The 16,948-nt window shown below is 44.6% G+C and overlaps 1 protein-coding gene across 1 annotated transcript in view; it reads left to right on the forward strand.

Annotated features, from left to right (window-relative positions):
* The first annotated feature begins 7,295 nt into the window (after nt 1–7,295).
* EPB41L3 (erythrocyte membrane protein band 4.1 like 3) overlaps nt 7,296–16,948 on the forward strand; it is a 231,978-nt gene continuing 222,325 nt past the window's right edge. Inside the window, exon 1 of the mRNA XM_059409241.1 lies at nt 7,296–7,407. The gene's annotated coding sequence lies outside the window, so the exon portion shown is untranslated. The remainder of the gene's footprint in view (nt 7,408–16,948) is intronic.

The following is a 16,948-nucleotide window of genomic DNA, read 5'->3' on the forward strand; positions in this document are numbered from 1 at the left end:
AGAGACAAAGAAAGAAAGGGAAAGAAAGGAAGGAAGGAAGATCATTCTGGGGCTAGTTCATGTCATAGCAACCGTAATAAATTCTGGAGTACAGAGAAATCACTGAAGATTCAATAGTTTTAAGGATTAGAATAGGGCTTCACTTACGAGAAAGCTGGTTAGAATTATAGGAGTATCTGAATGAAAATTTTTAAAAAGGACAGGCTTCACATCAACACCATTTTTTAACCTTCTGCCATCACACTATGTAAGTAGCTTGATGAGGACAATGATGGTGGCACTGTCATTCTGATGGCTCTTTATTATTTTTAAAGCCCTTCTGTCAAATTATTTCACTTAATCTGACCTATTCCATGCCATTCCCAATTTTTATAAGGAAACTGAGATTCAAAGAGGTTAATGTTGAGATCACACAGCAAGTAAAGAAATAGCACTAGAGAGGAACTTGGAAGGCATTTCAAGAAATCATAACTTTATTTGACTTTTTGCTTAACATTTTGAAGTTTCTGCAGCAGAACAGCAGCATCAGGAAGAAAAGATTTATGCCTGCAAAGAGAAGTCTCCAGGTCTTGCATCAGTGGGCAGGGGATGCTGGCGATGGGTTTTGCCAGCTATTGTGTTAGCAATGATGGCTCCTTCGAGAAAACACGGAAAGGTCTTCCTTTCAAAAGAAACTTAATTCATAAACCAGATAGCTATTTTTACAGAGTCCAAAAATTCATTTTGAAAGCTACACACTAATGAGATAAATTTAAGAGAAATAACTCTCTTTTCTACTGTCTCCTTTATCCATCCAGGATGAGCTGAAAACTTTTAAAAATTAGAACACCTAACATTTCTATCAGAATTATCTATTTCATTCAACCCCCTGAGTTTTATGGAAATAGCTACCTAGAAATTGTGTGGGGGTGGGATTTATGGAAAATGAAAACAATTATTTCTGCAATTCCAAATATAAATCACTATATCTTACGCAGTGTTGTCTTCAAGATCAGTCATTAAATAATTGTAGGACTGGGCTCAAGTGAAAGTGCTTTCTAAACAGTTCTCAAATGTGCAGAGTCTTCTCAAGCATGCAGAATAAGGTACATTGAAAATATGAGGACAAATCGATGCTGAAAGTTTGTCCCATGTGTATAGGGTTCCATTTCATTTTTCATAAACATTTTCTAAGAACTTTTGGCTTATCAAGGACCAAGCTGGATACAGAGCGTAAAAGATACAAGAAGGGGATTAATTTCCTTTGTGAGCCAAACTGCCACCAGAAGAAGAAATAGGAGGAGGAGGAGGTGGAGGAGGAGGAGGAGGAGGAGAAGGTGTTAAGTCTGAATTATTGTGAGCTTCCTTAATGAGTTCTTTTTGCTCCAAGAGGCTTTCATTTCACAAGAGAAACTGTCTAAAATCCTTTTAATAGACTACATGATTTTAGAGAATATGTTTGGAAATATTTGTAGAACTTTTAATTTTAAGGCCTAGTGGTATGTAATCTAATCATTTGCTCAATAAATGGTCAATTGAAACCCAACAACACTTTTATTTTTTCCAGATTACCTACTCTACTTCATAGTCATCAAACACAGAGTCTTTTCTCTATCTTTATGTTTTTGGTAACCTTTGCTACACTCTGCCTTTATGTCTGTGAAACCTTTTCAGTTAAGCTATTTGCCTTCGATCTCTTCAGTTGCATTGGCAACCACTTAGCATGTAGGTGTATCTGTAGTCGGTCGTAAATCTACTTATGTGTTTTTGTCATTTCATCCATTTATTTAACAAATATTTGTTGATGGTCTATTGTATATATCAGGTCCTGAGATAAGTACTAGAGATGGAGCAATAAAGAAGGAGGTGAAAATGCCCCTTTTCATGGAGTTCCTAGTCAAGGCAATGGTAGGGAAAGACTGTATACAAGTAGAGACAACACATACTATGTTGGACTGTAATACACACAGTGAGAGAGAGATGTGAGTAGGAAGAAGGAAGTGCAATTTTAAATATGGTACCCAAACAAGTCTTCATGGAGGAAGACACATTTGAGAAAAAACCTGGGAGTGGTAGGAGTTACAGAGACACCTGAAGAAGAGTGGCTCAGGTAGAGGGAGGGGGGATGCCTGGTGTGTTCTGGGAGCAAGATGGAGTGGGGGCTGAAGGTGGAGAACAGCAGGAGATGAGGAAAGGGAGATACCAAAGCCGAAGGAGAGGATCTGTTAGGATTTGGGCTTTTTATTTCTATAAGGTAGAAACCATTGAGCAAGGAAACAAAATGTGACTTATATTTTTGAAAATTATTACTGAGGCCACTGGGCTGATGGTAGTCTTTAGAAAAGCCAGGATCAACACAGGGGAACCAGTTAGGGACTTATTATAATAATCAAGACAGAGATAATATTGACCTGAGCTAGGGTAGTAATGGCAGAGGTGGTGAAAAGGAATTGGATTTTGGACCTAGCTGAAGGTAGAACAAATAGAATTTACTACAGATTAGATATGGGATGTGAGAGAAAGGGTTTCATTAAGGCTGACTTCAGGATTTGACCAGAACAACTGCAAGGGGAGAAACGTCATTGTCCTGGCGAGTTATGATCAGATGCTGCCAGCAACCCCAGGGACCTGGGAGACTGAGATTTAAAAAAAAAAAAAAAAGGCTCCAGTGGACACAGGGACCCAGGGGGCAGAAGTGCCGTGGGGCAGCTACAACAGGAGGCTGGTTGAGGTGGCTGATGTGGTCAGAAGATTGTTACATAATGCAAGCCTGAGCATATAAGTCAATATTCTGAGGGTAATGGGAGTCAGGTTTCTCTCTAACAGAGAAAAGATTTATAAATATAGAAAGGACAAGGGCTATAAAGAATCCTGATGTGTTGGGTTGGAATTGAAGGTATTAACTCTTGATATAGATCTAGATACAGGTATAGACACAGATATAGAGATAGAGATCTATCTCTATATATTTACATGGATATATATTTTTATGTGGTTCCATAGAGAAAGAATACATACATGTACACACAGAAACAGACCTAAGTGTGTGTGTATGTGTGTGCTTGTGTATGAACATGTATGATTTATTTCCTTGTTCTTTCCGCTAAGAGAGCCTAGAGGTTATGACAGGTTGGTGGCAGCGAGTAGACTGGGTGCCCAGGTCCTGTTTCTAAATGTCATCCTCCATTAAAAGAAGCCAGGGCTCCTTGGAGAGCTGGCTGATCCCAGGGCTGGGGCAAGGAGAGTACAAAATGAGCCTGGAACATTTTGATGTGCCAGAAAGTAAGAAGGTGCCCAAGAATAATGGGGACAGAGGGACCTTAAGAACCAGGCAGCAAAGACACTCTCTGGCCAAATCTGGGACCCTGTGAGCGTCAAAATAAATAATAAAGATAGCAGAATACAACTCACTGAATAAAATAAAAATTGATGAGTCTGCACGGACATAACTAAATGCAGAGAAGGGAAGATTTCTACAGAAGAATGCCAATTCATAAATGCCAAGGAATTGATGCAAATGGAAGACTGTCGTTTGACAATCATAGTGGAGGCTGATTCGGGTGGGAGTCATCAATGTTTCCAAAGAAGGCTCAGTGAAGATTAGATGAGGAACAGAATATTGGTATAGCCTTGGAGTATATTTTTACAAAATGCCAGGGGGATTGATTGCCAAGGTGGAAAATGGTGACTTGATATGGAAGAATTCCAGTGCCTGCCAATCTAGGTGATCAAGGTTAAATTAACATCACAATGGAGGGATGGTTTGACATCATTTACCTTTTAATGGAAATGTACATCTGAGTAGAGCATCATCCTTCCTTTGATATTCCTGACAAGAATGCAGGACCTGCTTTGGACAGAAAGAACCATCAGGTAGACCCAGCTTGAGATCCATGAAATCTATAGAATGAAGATCATATGGTTTTTAAAACTCTCAAGGAAGGGCAAGGAAGACAGGGAAAGACTGCAGAACTGTAGCAGATTAAAGGAGAATCAAAAGACATGTCAACTAAATATAATGTGTGATCTTGGATTGCATTCTGAACCAGAAATGAAAAAGGAACACCTTGGAAAATTTGGTGAAATTTGAATGGGTTCTATGGATTGGTTGCACACAATGTGCTTATGTAGGACAGAATCCTGTTTTGGGAGAAATATTTATACAATGGAGTATGTAAGGATGATGGGAATCATGTCTGCACTTGCTCCTACATGGCTTAGTAAAAGAACACAGATCGTGAGTATCTGTCTGTCTACCTATGGAGGGAAAGTGAGAGACATCAAATGCAAAATGATAACAATAGGGGAAAGGAGGAGAGAAGGACATAGGAGTCCTCTGTACCATTTTTTCCATATTTTTGTAGGTTTGGAATTATTTCAAGATAAATCATTAAAAAGGGACTTCAGAGGAAAATGTGAAGAACAACACTATGACTCCCCAAAGTTCTGAACAAACAGTAACATCTGAAAAAGATTTATGAGTTTTAGTTAACAGGCAACTCAATAGCTCCCAAGAGTTAATTGCCCATTCAAAATGTGTACAAAAATGCAGGCTGTACGACCAGCAGCACACTGAAAAAGAGGGTTTTGGGGTAGGGCTTTTGTTTTGTTGTTGGTGGTGGTTGTTGATCGTTTTTGTTTTGTTCTGTTTTGGTTTTTGTTTGTTTGTTGGGGTTTTTTCTTTGGTTGTTTTTTGTTTTGTTTTTGTTTTTTTCTGGAAGGACTGGTCTGGAGAGCTGTGTTTTTATTTTAAAGAGGTCACAGACAATCCGGGGGTAAGATGGTGAAAAATTGTGAAACTACAGCAAGGGAGAGGCTGAAGGGCAGGACATGTTTGGCTTGGACAAAAGAAGGAATACAGTGGATCTATTATTTGTCTTAAGCAATTTGGAGGGATTTCTTATGGGATAGGTTTTAGACATCTGTATGACTACCCTGGATAAGAACAGAACCAACCAGTGAAAAAAAAAGGTATTTGTCACTCATCTCATCTTCAGCAAGGAAAATGAAATGAACTCAGGATTAGTGAGGTTCTTATCACAGGGAATGCACAAGCAGGAAGAGCACTTGATAGAAATATTCAATCAGAAACAGATATCTAAAGGATTAGGGGATTGTTGTGCTTTTTTAGAACACAGTTTAGAAAAATAGCTACTATTTATTGAACGCTTACTAGATGCAAAACATTGTGCCAAGCATTACAGATGCGTGATCTCAGTTCATCCTTAGCACATCTATCAGGTAGACACCCTTATCCCCTAACAAGGAAAACGAAGCTCACACCATGTGTCCCACATGCAAAGCAGACATATCACATACAGAAGTGCTGGGACCAGGTTTCAAACCTCTGTCTGCTAAAACCATAAAGCTACTCAGCCATTAGTATGTCCATTGATTTCTCTCATTGTCTCTAGACTCTTCAACTGTCTCTTTCAATTTTTTTCTCATTCCTCCCCTCTTTCCTTCATAAACTTTCTCATTCACTTGAGTCATAGCTCCTTCCCTACTCTTAGGAGAATGCATCTTACCAGTTGCGTGTGCTTCACCTGGCTGAAAACACATCAGATGCATATCTGGGTCAAGGACCACTATTGACTTCCCTATCGCCATGCCCCCACCCCACCCCAACTTGATCAGGTAATCCTCCATTTACTGAGTCAACCTGCATTCAAATCTGAGTGAGCCACACCTCCATTCTACTCCTTGTTTCACCCAGTCCAGGTCAAAGTGCAATTCATTCAGCAAGCACTTAATCTGGAGTATTGAAATATCTCTGTGATTGTTTTGCCTCTGAACAGTGCTACCTGGCTACAAACGGGGAAGGTTTTTTGTTTTGTTTTGTTTTGTTTTTTTGTTTGTTTTTTGCTATTCAATCCCAGAGTGGATCCAAGATGTTACTTACGATCTGGACGGGTGCTATAAAGCAGCATCCCAACTTACTTAGCAACAGTTGACAGGAATGGCCTCTTGACTGGTTCCAGCTGTCCCCAGCATGTCTGTCCTGTGAAGATTCACCTTCTGACTTCCTTTAGGAAAGCCCCTCTCCTCCTCCCTCTCCCTGCTGAGAATTCTACAAAGCACAGTTAGAAGTGAGTTTGCGTGTGCATGCTTTGTCACACTTAACAGTGCCACCCTGCACTGACAAAACATAGATGTTTCCCCAATGGGCTATAAAATCTGCTATTTGGGAAGTTCATTTTGAAATGTTGTCAAACAAAAAGGTACTTGGCAATGTACCTCTTTCACATAGATTCACCAGGAGTGAGACGTTTCTGGGTGATCGGACTGCTTTCCAGACTGGTACTTTCCCTATTTTTATAGTTTTTCTCCTCTGGAACACTTTGCCAAATCAGCTTTCCAAAAGCATAACTTCAGGTGGTACTCAGAGGCGGAGGGAAGAGCACGCTTGAAAAAAGAGGAAGGAGAAAGAAAAATAATGTTTCCTTTGTTTACTTAAAAGGCTCAGGGGTTGTGCAAAACAGGGTTCATATATGCCCGGGCGTCAGCTGTCACTGCCTGTACTCCCAGCCTCCGGAACCCGCAAGCGGCTGGGTGGCACCCGGGCCCTTGAGGACTGCAGGCAATAGCAGAGGTAGATGGCTTTTTAGGTGCTGAAACCAAACGGGATTCCAGGATTTACCTTCACATTTGAAAGCTTCGAGTGAACTTTGTGTGAAGCTTAAGCGAAAACAACCCCCAAGCCACTTTCTAGCTCACATGCCCGCACACTGATTGCCGCTGTGAGGTTAACTATTTTCAGAGATTGCACAAATTTCATACTAGCATAAACAAAATCAAAAAACAAACCACCGAGTAACAACCAGGTCCCCCTTAAGGCACACGAAGGGCATTTCTCAAAATGCTCTCTCTTTCCTCCAATCCCCAACCTACACAAAATTGTGTGTGTGTTCGTGCGTGTGACGGATTCTTCCCCTGCTTGCAAAGCCTGAGCAGCTCCCCAAGCTCGCTGGCTGTAAAGCCCAGGCAGGCCTGGAAGGAGACCCACTCCGCGAACCGACCTCAGGGCGGCGGGGAGCGGGGCGGGGCGGGGCCGAGCGCCGGGACCGCCCAGGAGCGGGGCGCAGCCAATCAGCGGGCGGGGAGGGTCGGCCGGCGCGGGCAGAGCGGCGCGGGCTGTCACAGGCGCCCGACGCGCGCTGCAGGTGGCAACTTGGAGGTGCCGCCGTCACCGCCGCGGGAGGAACCCGGGTCTGACGGCCCCTTCCAGCCTCCGACAGCCCTTTCCCGCCGCTGAACCCGAGACTGGAACCGGGAGAATCAGAAGGAAAAAGCCGCTGCGCAGGGACCTGTGAGCCGCCCTACCTCTCTTGTGCCCTTGCGCTACTTTTTTTCTTGGAGGAAGGTTGTGCCTGGGGGCTGCGAACGGGCTCCTGGAAGGGCTGGAGGGGAAGGCTTCGGGTGACCCAGGTGAGCGCCTCTCCTTAGCGGTGCCTCGTCCGTCTTCGCAGCGGGCGCAGGCCGGGACACCGGCTCGCCCAGTGGGCAGGGGCCGGGGCGCGGGTGCCTGCCCTTGGCTCGAGGTCGATGAGGGAGAAAGCGAGGAAGGGGCGAGGCTGGCCCGGCCGGGGGCTGCCTTCCCCCTGCCCGCCTAGAATCGGAAGAGACTCTCGAGCGGGCACCCCAAGGCGAGGAACAGACAGAGAGGTGCTCTGAGATGGCCAGAGGGCTTGCACCCCTGGTTCAAGCTGGTCGGGATCGCCCCCACGCGCGCGGTTCGGGAGCCGCAGCGGAGCCGGGCGCGGCGCCTCTGCGAAGCCCTGGAGAGAGCGCGCTGGGCCGGGCGAGAGCAGGAATCTTCAGTCCCTGCGAGCCCGAGGCGCTGGAGGACGTCATCCCTCTCGGCCCCAGCAACTCCTCCTCCGCCCCTCGCGCCTCCACCCATCTGCGCCCGAGGTTCAGCCTATTCGGAGAGTCGGTGCGTTTGCAACGCGCGAAGCGGCTGCTGCTGTCGCTACTCTCCCTGCCCTCGCCGGAGTTGGCGCGCCTCGGGGTCTGGCTGTCCGGCCTTGTCCGCCTAGTTTTGCTCCAAAGGCGAGTGGGGCTGGCTAGTTCCCCTCGAAGAGGGCGGAGGTGAGCGCGGGCTCCCTTTCCAGTGCTCCCTCAATCCATCCCCGCCCCCTTCAGCTTGAACCGCTAGCTCAGGGAGGGGAATCTCTGAAGCCAGAGCTTTCTTGCTCTGGGAAAATAGGGGTGATTGTGGTGGCAGTGGAGGGGAGCTCCTAGGATGGTGAAAGCTTGGGGGAGACGGAAGAGCCTCTGCCTCTATCTGGGTGTTTCAGCCCCTGTCTTAAAGTGGCCAGTGGCTCCGACCTCCGCGTCCGGGCTCGCGGGGTGAGGGTGCTGGCGGCAGTGTGTGCGTGTGTGTGTGTTTGTGTGCGTGAGAGAGAGAGAGAGAGAGAGGGTAAGCGTGTGCGGTCCTCCGCGAGGGAGAGGCGCAGAAGCCCGCTCCCCTGCTCAGTCGAGCCGCAGGGCGGTCAGCCCCTCGTCGCAAGAGGCGCGCAGCTGCATCCCGGCAACTCAACGCTGCTGCCTCCTTTCCTCCAGCCCCAGCTCCCAAGCCCCTCCACCTGGGCGCGTCCCAGGGTGAAAATCATCTGGCCAGAGGTTGCGGGTGGAGGATGAAGGCGCTCGCGGAGCGAATGAGCGGTTTTTCAAAATCCAGGGGAGCGCCCCTTGCAGGGCATTTCATTTTCCCGCGGCTGGGCTGTAAGGACCTCGGGTGGAGGCTGGCGGTGGCTGGCGCGCGCTCGAGGGAGGGCGTCGTGTCACTTGAGAAGCCGAAGTTGGGTCTGCTGAGCAGCTGAACTCCCTGGGGCGCGTCTTGCCCCGAGGCAGGGGAGCTAGGTTGGCCAGCCAGCTGGAGGCGCGCTGCGCGGGAGGTGGGGTGGCCAGGGACCCACTGCGGGAGGGCGCCACTGGGCCGCGGAGCCTGAGGGCTCTGGGCCGGCAGGCGAGGGCGCGTCGGGGCTGCGGCGGCCTCCGGGGTACCCGACTTGAGCTGAAAGTTGAGGACGGGGTCCTCACTATGCGGTGACAGCCCTCGCGGCCACTGCGGATTCAGAAGCACGTTCGACTGCCCCCTCGGCCAGCCAGCCACGGCTTTCGCTTTTCATTCTGCGGGTGCGCGGGGAAGCCTGAGGTGCTGGTGGCGAAATCCTCTCCCGAACGAGGGGCGGCGTCCGACAAACGCGAGAAGGGCTAACGCCAGGATCCCGCGGCTAGTGCAGTCGCTGTAGGGTGGCGGTGAGTGCCGAAGATCCCGAAGCAAGTCAGGATTGACCCAGTCGGGAGGTTTTCGGAGGGTCCCAGGCGTTAGAGCCCCCTCCACCGCCGCCCCAGGCTCATGGCCAACTCCTGTGTAATTCCTTCCGAAGTGCATTGGATTAAAGCTAGGCCGAGAGAGGCTGGTATCTACGAAATGAATGAAAGTAGAAATGACTGTAAATCCCAAATCTAATTCCGGTTTAAACCTAAATTCCATTTGATTAGAAACAGACTCTAATCTGGTAGAACAGGATCTAAGTGGAGGCCGTATATTGCTTTTCTCCAAAGGACAGTCACTAAGGGGCGGAGCAAGGTTTGCCCTTCCTTCGCTGGGATTGTGCTGCATGTGGAGGTGCGAGTGAGGTGGGGTTAGGGTGAAGGTGTATGTATATCTACACTGAATTTATAGCAAGGAAGGGTACAGGTTCAGGTTGGTTTTGAAGTGACCTTGCAGGCCTTCTCCTCCTTCCTTTTTCTGCCATAGGCTTTTCCCAGCCGGATCAATTACCGTAGAGACTTGAGTGACCTCAGAAGTTAAAGATCCTCTCTCCTAACCTTAGTTTGCAAAGAAGATTTCTACATAGGCCTCTTAGAACCCATAGTAACCCCAGGAAAACATTCTCTGTTCTGAGGAACAGAGGTACAAAATGAAATTATATAACTAGACTGTGACCCCTCAGTCCCAATAATGGAGACAGCCCCCTCACTAGAATGTAAATTATTGAGGACAGGCTCTGTGTTTCTCATCCTTTTATCCCTGGGTTCTGACATACAGTAAGTGTCCAATTAACACTTAACAGACTGGTGCTTGTCATTAAAAACAATGGCCTGAAGACATTTAATAATTTCTAGGATCAATCATTATTAAAATCAGAATATTAAACTAATCGTAACAGTCACTTGATGACTAGCATGCATTATTTAGTCACATATATTTTTAAACTTGGGATTGGTGCAATTGCTTTTAATAAGAATGCCCTTAAAATATTGGGAAATTTAGAAATAATACAATGAATGACAGCTGCACGGCCAAAGACCCTCCATACTGGTCTGGTTGAATAACTCTAGAAACAGGGATCTCAATACTTCTACAAGTATTCTATTTTAGATACATTCCTTATTTGAATGTTAGGATCACATAGGTGAACGTAATGTGGCCTCTGCCTACATACTCAGTTAGGTGGGCCAGAAGGAAAACATGTTTTCTTGCTATCGTATAGGCAGGTGAGAAAGGTAAGAGGCCTCAGCAAAGCAAGCCCCAGCTTTGAGCGGCAACAGCAAAAGAAACTTGACTAAAAAACAGTCCTGTGGGTTGGATTTGAAGGAGAATTTCTCCCCCAGTACTGTATGTAAACAGACTAATAGAAAGTTCCCTGAAGGTCAGCGTGCCTACGTATTCATTCCTTCCAGGTCCATCTCTTTTTTTTTTTTTTTTTTTTTAAGATTTTTTATTTATTTATTTGACAGAGAGAAATCACAAGTAGATGTAGAGGCAGGCAGAGAGAGAGAGAGAGAGAGAGAAGCAGGCTCCCTGCCGAGCAGAGAGGCCGATGTGGGACTCGATCCCAGGACCCTGAGATCATGACCTGAGCCAAAGGCAGCGGCTTAACCCACTGAGCCACCCAGGCGCCCCTCCAGGTCCATCTCTTGAGCTGTAACACCCCTCCTCCTCTCTCCGACATGCCCACTGTTCTGATTTAAGAAGTCTGCATGTCTCTGTTTCTTCTCTACTGGAGGCCAGGGAGGTTGGCTGTGAATGGTTCATTAAAAAGATGTAGGGAGCTGAATGAGTCACAGTCCACTCTGGGCAGCTGCTTCCTCATCTGGAAGGAGAATAATAATTTTCACCTGCCACACTGTAAGAATTTATTTATGACTTCAGAGTTAGCAGAGGTACTGGGAAACAAAGTGTGAGCCCTAGCACATGGAGCATAGGATTTTCTCATTCAGAACTAGTTAACCAAGAATGGCAAGACACATGATTAATTAGAAAATACAACTTTCCATGGAGAGCTAGAGGCTAGAAATTGAAAAGCCACTTTAGCATGATCTCCATAATAAAGATGGAGAAATCTAGATAGCTGTTTTATGACTTGACATTTTGCCAGAGAGTCAAAGAAATTGCAAATAATAATAATAATAATAATAATAAGAAGAAGAAGAAGAAGAAGAAGAAGAAGTCAGAGGTAGCCACCAAATTGCTGATGAGAAGAAAATTATTTCTTTTTAGTTGAATAGCCTGTGAGGCTCTGTTAGGGAGCATTTGGTGCCACGATGACCTGTCCCATTAGGAAGAGCAGTTCTTCTAGACACCCAGCGTGTATTCTGATGTGTGTGGGCCACATGGCCCAAAGCTCATCCAAAGGATCATGCCCTGGTGTGCTTGTGGACAGAACTCACAACACAGGAGCTGAAATTATACTATCTTGGAATCCTTTCTAATGAGCAAGTGAGCAGCTCACTAGGTTAAGAGCAGTGATGGGGTGGGGAATGGCACTAAATATAACTGGGGCTGATTTGAGATTTGAGTCAAGTAGAATGAATGAAGACCAGAAGAGGAGAATAGATATTAATGGACAAAGGAACACATGGTAGTACTTAATATCGGGAGCCCTGAAATAAAAGGAGGGAAAAAGCTATCCTTTTTTGTATGGATGTGAAATGTGCAAATAATATTGTGAATCAGAACTCGGCCACCTCACTGCTGACTTCCATGCTATGCAAGGTCTCTGAGCTGCAGCATCCCCACCAATAAAATGGGAGTGGGAACGCTTCCTGCGGAGGGGTCAGGAACAGGTAAAACTTTTAGCACAGCCTGGCTTTTAGGTTAGCTGCCCTGGCAGCCATCTTCTGTTTTGTAGAAGTAGGAGTGGAGGTTGACTAATGGAGTAGTACCAGATCTTAACTTTCCAGCATCTCTTAGAAATCTAGACTTGCATTGCTACCTGCCAAGTGGATATCTACCCAGTTGTTCGATAGTCACCTTAATTTCAAGATGTCTAAAACTCATTCAGCACTTTCATACTTTCCTCCCTTATCTCAGGACAACATACCCTGAATCACCCGGTTGGGGAACTGGGTCTTCATCTGTTTATGTTTTCCTTTACTCACACACCACAGAAATGGGAGTGGCCATGTTGTGGTGGCTCCCACTGTCACTTCCCACCCTTCAGATTGCTACCCATTCTGCCCCAGGCCCTTGTCACCTCCTGCTTAGACCACTGTGCTAATCAGCCTAACCCTCCTCCCTTGGACCTCCCACCTCCCCTAATTTCTGCTTGCACTTCAGTCCTTTCATAGTACAGTTTTGGTCATATCCTTCCCAGCTCCAAACTTCAAGTCCTTCCTATTTCCTAAAACGTTTAGATCCACATTCAGAACCCTTCATGTTCAGTGTTACATCCCACTGGCTCCAACAGGAAACCCATCACACCTGTCCTATTTCTGATGCATTTCTTTAGATTTTATTTTTGTATTCTTTACTCACAGAAGGTCTCTCTCCCTCACCTTTCCTTCTGTAGCTCTTTGCTCATCCCATGTATTTCTTCTCCAGTGTGTTCCTGTTGATTGAGAACTTACTCATCTTTGTACTCACCACTAAGAGGTGCCCAAAGTGGGGGCTCAATGACTTTTCACTGACTGAACCATCACATAGCATTGCCTGAAAAGGACAGAGACTAAGGAAAGATGTTCTAAACCCAAGTCAAGGCATATAGCCAATACCCAACCCTTGATCAGGTCTTTATCTGGAAATATCACAAACCGCCCTCTACCTCATTTTTGTTTAATTACACAAATAATTTAAGCCTTGGTGGCTGGAAGGATCCATAGAATTCTTAATATTCTTCATAGTAGAGGTGAGGAAATGATATGACAAAGCAGACTTGCATGTGGAGAGCTCAGCGCATAGTAATTGAGCTGAAAAATAAGGCTTTCTGGGCAAGATGCCCGTCAATGCTGAAGTATCCAGAAATATGTGCGAGAATTCTTGGTTCTGAGCTCATGAGTCTGTCTGATCTAGAATCTCCTGTAAGAAGCTTTTCATCTGATTCCTATCATGGCTCCTTGGTTCAAAAAGTATAATTGTGCCTTATTAATTAGCCTGGGTAGTTGTTCCAACATTTCTGATCCAGAAGAATGAAAAGATAGCCATTCCTCTTGCATGTTTTGGGGACAGGTGGAGAAACAAATTATTGGAAAAAGCTTGCCAGCTTCCGTGTTCCAGGAACGGAAATGCTTCCAAACAGTCTGAAATATACAGCCTTCAAACTTGAGGGTATAAATCCAACTTAAGCAAATAGTTATAAAGTGCCTGTTGCCCTGGAGGAATGAGCCAGTAGAAAAAACAGGGCACAACTAGGTACCAAGGTTTTGAAGAGCTGGGAATTACACACTTAATTATGTTACAATTACATACTCAGATCTCTTCTGGAATATGCAAAATTGGATGGGTCTAAATGAACAAGAGCTGTTGGGTCTATGTGATATATATTTGGATAAATCCTATTTATAAAGTTTACATAAATATGTTTTTAAGTGGAAAAAGACACTGGTTATCCACTATGTGAAATCATTTGGCCACACATGCAATTCCTATCAGGACAGATTTCCCAAACCCACCTCTACTGTCAGCTTGTTTAGCCTTTCTCTGCTGTAGCTTCCTCACTGGAAAATGAACATAATAGAGGATTATTATCTCTACATTCCACAGAAAATTTTTAGAAAACCTAAATAGCATCATAAAGCGAGATTCGATATTTTCATTACTAGTCAGATCTTTTTTTTTTTTTTTTAATTCAGCAAATCTCTCCATCTCTGTAACCTTTTGACATAAAAGTACATCGTGGAAGATTCATGAGAACAAATTCAAATACAAGCAAATATTTAACTGGCAAGACCCATTAACCTTTATCTAGAGAACTTATTTTCCTCCCCACCAATAGCCACAAAATTCTGCAGAACTAAATCATCAAACTAGGAGTCTGTTGGGCAAAGGCCACTGGGATAGCCAGAGATCTGGTATAAAACAGATTAAGATATATTTGCATTCCACCTAAAATAGTTGTTTCTTTGGATGCTGGCACCCTTCTTAATTTGCTTTGTAAATAAGAAAATATCTATACAACATGAGAATGTTTAAAAAGATGTAGCCTGCAAACCCTAATGAGAATATGATACACAATGAGCATAGTACCTGATACAATGTTCCAATGTGGAACAAGTCTTAAGGGAAGTATCTTTTGGAGCAAAAGGAAAACATTCATATGTGGGTAGCTGCAGGGGTGGGAACGAATAAAACCTGCCACCTTTTGCCTATCTCTTTCCCATGTTTCAGTGTTTTCGCTTTCATGCCATTTTCACAAATTCCCTTTCATCTTGATCTTAACAATGACATTTAACCTGGATCCTTAAAAAATTGTTGAAATATTGTCATTTGGGGAGAGTGTTCTACCTACCTTCATCTACCTTTACTCTCTTCTGAGCTCAGCTAAGCTTCTGTCCCCCACCCCTATGCACACATCCGTGTCTGTGCTGTTCTAGTTCACATGCTCTCGGAAGGAGATCCTGAGAGAAGAATCGGGGAGCAAGTGGGAGGCAGTCACACTACCAGATCATCCAGCTGCCAGTGGGTTCTCCATGAGCATCTGGGGACAAGTCACCTAAGTTTTGTGAGTCTTAGTTTCTTCTGCAAAATAAGTTTAGTAATACTTCCCTAGCAGCGTTGTTATAAAAAGTGGAAATAATACTTACAATATGTCTGGCACATAGTAAGTGCTTAAACAAATATAGTCATTCCTGTGTCATGTGATACATATTTCTTAACACTTTATTCAGTGTGAAAATTTATATTTAACCAGTTGGCTTCTACTGTCAATATTTATGTCTCAAGCTTTTGGTCCTGACTACAGTTATTTATTTTTTAATCATTTTAAAAAATAAACCCTAACCCGGAGGATATTTAAATGTAGTTTTCTCTTTGCCACTTTTCATGTTTTTTTTTAAGATGTTTTATTTATTTATTTGACAGAGATCACAAGTAGGCAGAGAGGCAGGCAGAGAGAGAGGAGGGGAAGCAGGTTCCCTGCCGAGCAGAGAGCCTGATGTGGGGCTTGATCCCAGAACCCTGAGCAGAAGGCAAAGGCTTTAACTCACTGAGCCACCCAGGTGCCCCAGTTTTTTTTTTTTTTTTAACAGCAACATGCAATTAGGAAGATAAACTTGATAATCCTACTGCAAAATTCTGCATTTCAAAATCAAATAGAGATTATTATTTTGTTAAGCTACCCTTCTATAGCTGCATCATTCAAGTTGGAAAAATTATGAGTATCATGGACGTTTACCTCTGTTTGCATTAAAATAATCTCTGGCAAATTCATTTAGGCCCCTTGATCTTGAAGTGATCTACATTGGTCATTTAATTACTAAGATAATTAGGTAAAACTGCTGTACTTCCATTTTTTTTTCAAATGGACAGGGCAGATCTATTTTATTTTTAAGAGCACTTTAATTTGTAGTGGATACAAGAGTAACCCATGTTTCCAAGGCCAAACTGCTGAATAACTATAATATGAATGTATTTCTTTGACTTTGTTGCCACCTGCAACAATGGTAGTTCTAACCATAGATTTCTCCTGATGGGCCTTTAGGAACCCGGAGGGATCCCTTGCTTGGAAAAACCAAGCCTTCTCTGTGCTGTCTGAACTCTTCTATTTTTATTTGCCTTTTTTTTTTTTTTAAGATTTTATTTGTTTATTTGAGAGAGAGAGAATGTGAGGTTGGGTGCACAGGGAGGAGAAACACACTCCCCTGCTGATCAGGGAGCCTGATGCAGGGCTGGAGCCCAAGACCCCTGGATCATGACCTGAGCCAAAGGTAGCAGCTTAACTGACTGAGTCACCCAGGGACCCTTTTTTACTTGCTTTTATTCTGGCCACCATACCTACATCAAAAGATACCAATGGATGCTGCTAAACTCACCATGGCCTAAGCCTAATATGGAGTCACCAGGGCTACCAGTGAGTGATGAGTGCCTTGGCCTTCCTGAAGTCTGGATTGGTTGTGGGTCACTGCTCAGTATGCTGTCATCCCTTTGGCCCCATGAAGGCCAGGATTCACCTCTTGCCTGAGCATCACCACCATACTGAGATGCCTCTCAGTGGATTTTGTGACTGCAGGGAAGGAGCCCTTTCACCTGGGACTAAGACAATCATCTGGGTGCTAGGATGGAGGGTGTTGCAAGACATAGTCTGTATCACACTCCGCACCTGTTCCAGCTTCTGTGTTTTCATGTAAAATGCTTGGTGCATGGTAAGTGCTTGCACAAGTATATCCAGCTTATAAGCGTATGAAATTTTGGAATTTATCAACTAGGCATTGGGGAAGCAAGGAAGGATTTTATGCAGAAGAGGAAAACTAGAAAGATTACCATGGCTGCGAGTGAACAAAGTTGAATGGCACAAGAGGACAGGAAGTACAATGGGCAGCTGGGAGGCTTTTCACCTACCAGTGCAACCACACTGACCTTAGACTAAGGTTTGTACCTTGATTCTTTCCTCTCTTGACCTGGCTACTTTATCAGGAGACTTCACTTTTTCTCAAATGGTTAGGTACTGGAAAAACAGAAGATCCTATTTTTTTAAAAGGCTGATGACTTAGATATTTTCTGTCACCAAATTTATGAATT

Source organism: Mustela nigripes, chromosome 8 (genome assembly GCF_022355385.1).
Source record: "Mustela nigripes isolate SB6536 chromosome 8, MUSNIG.SB6536, whole genome shotgun sequence".
In the NCBI taxonomy this organism is placed as follows: Eukaryota; Metazoa; Chordata; class Mammalia; order Carnivora; family Mustelidae; genus Mustela; species Mustela nigripes.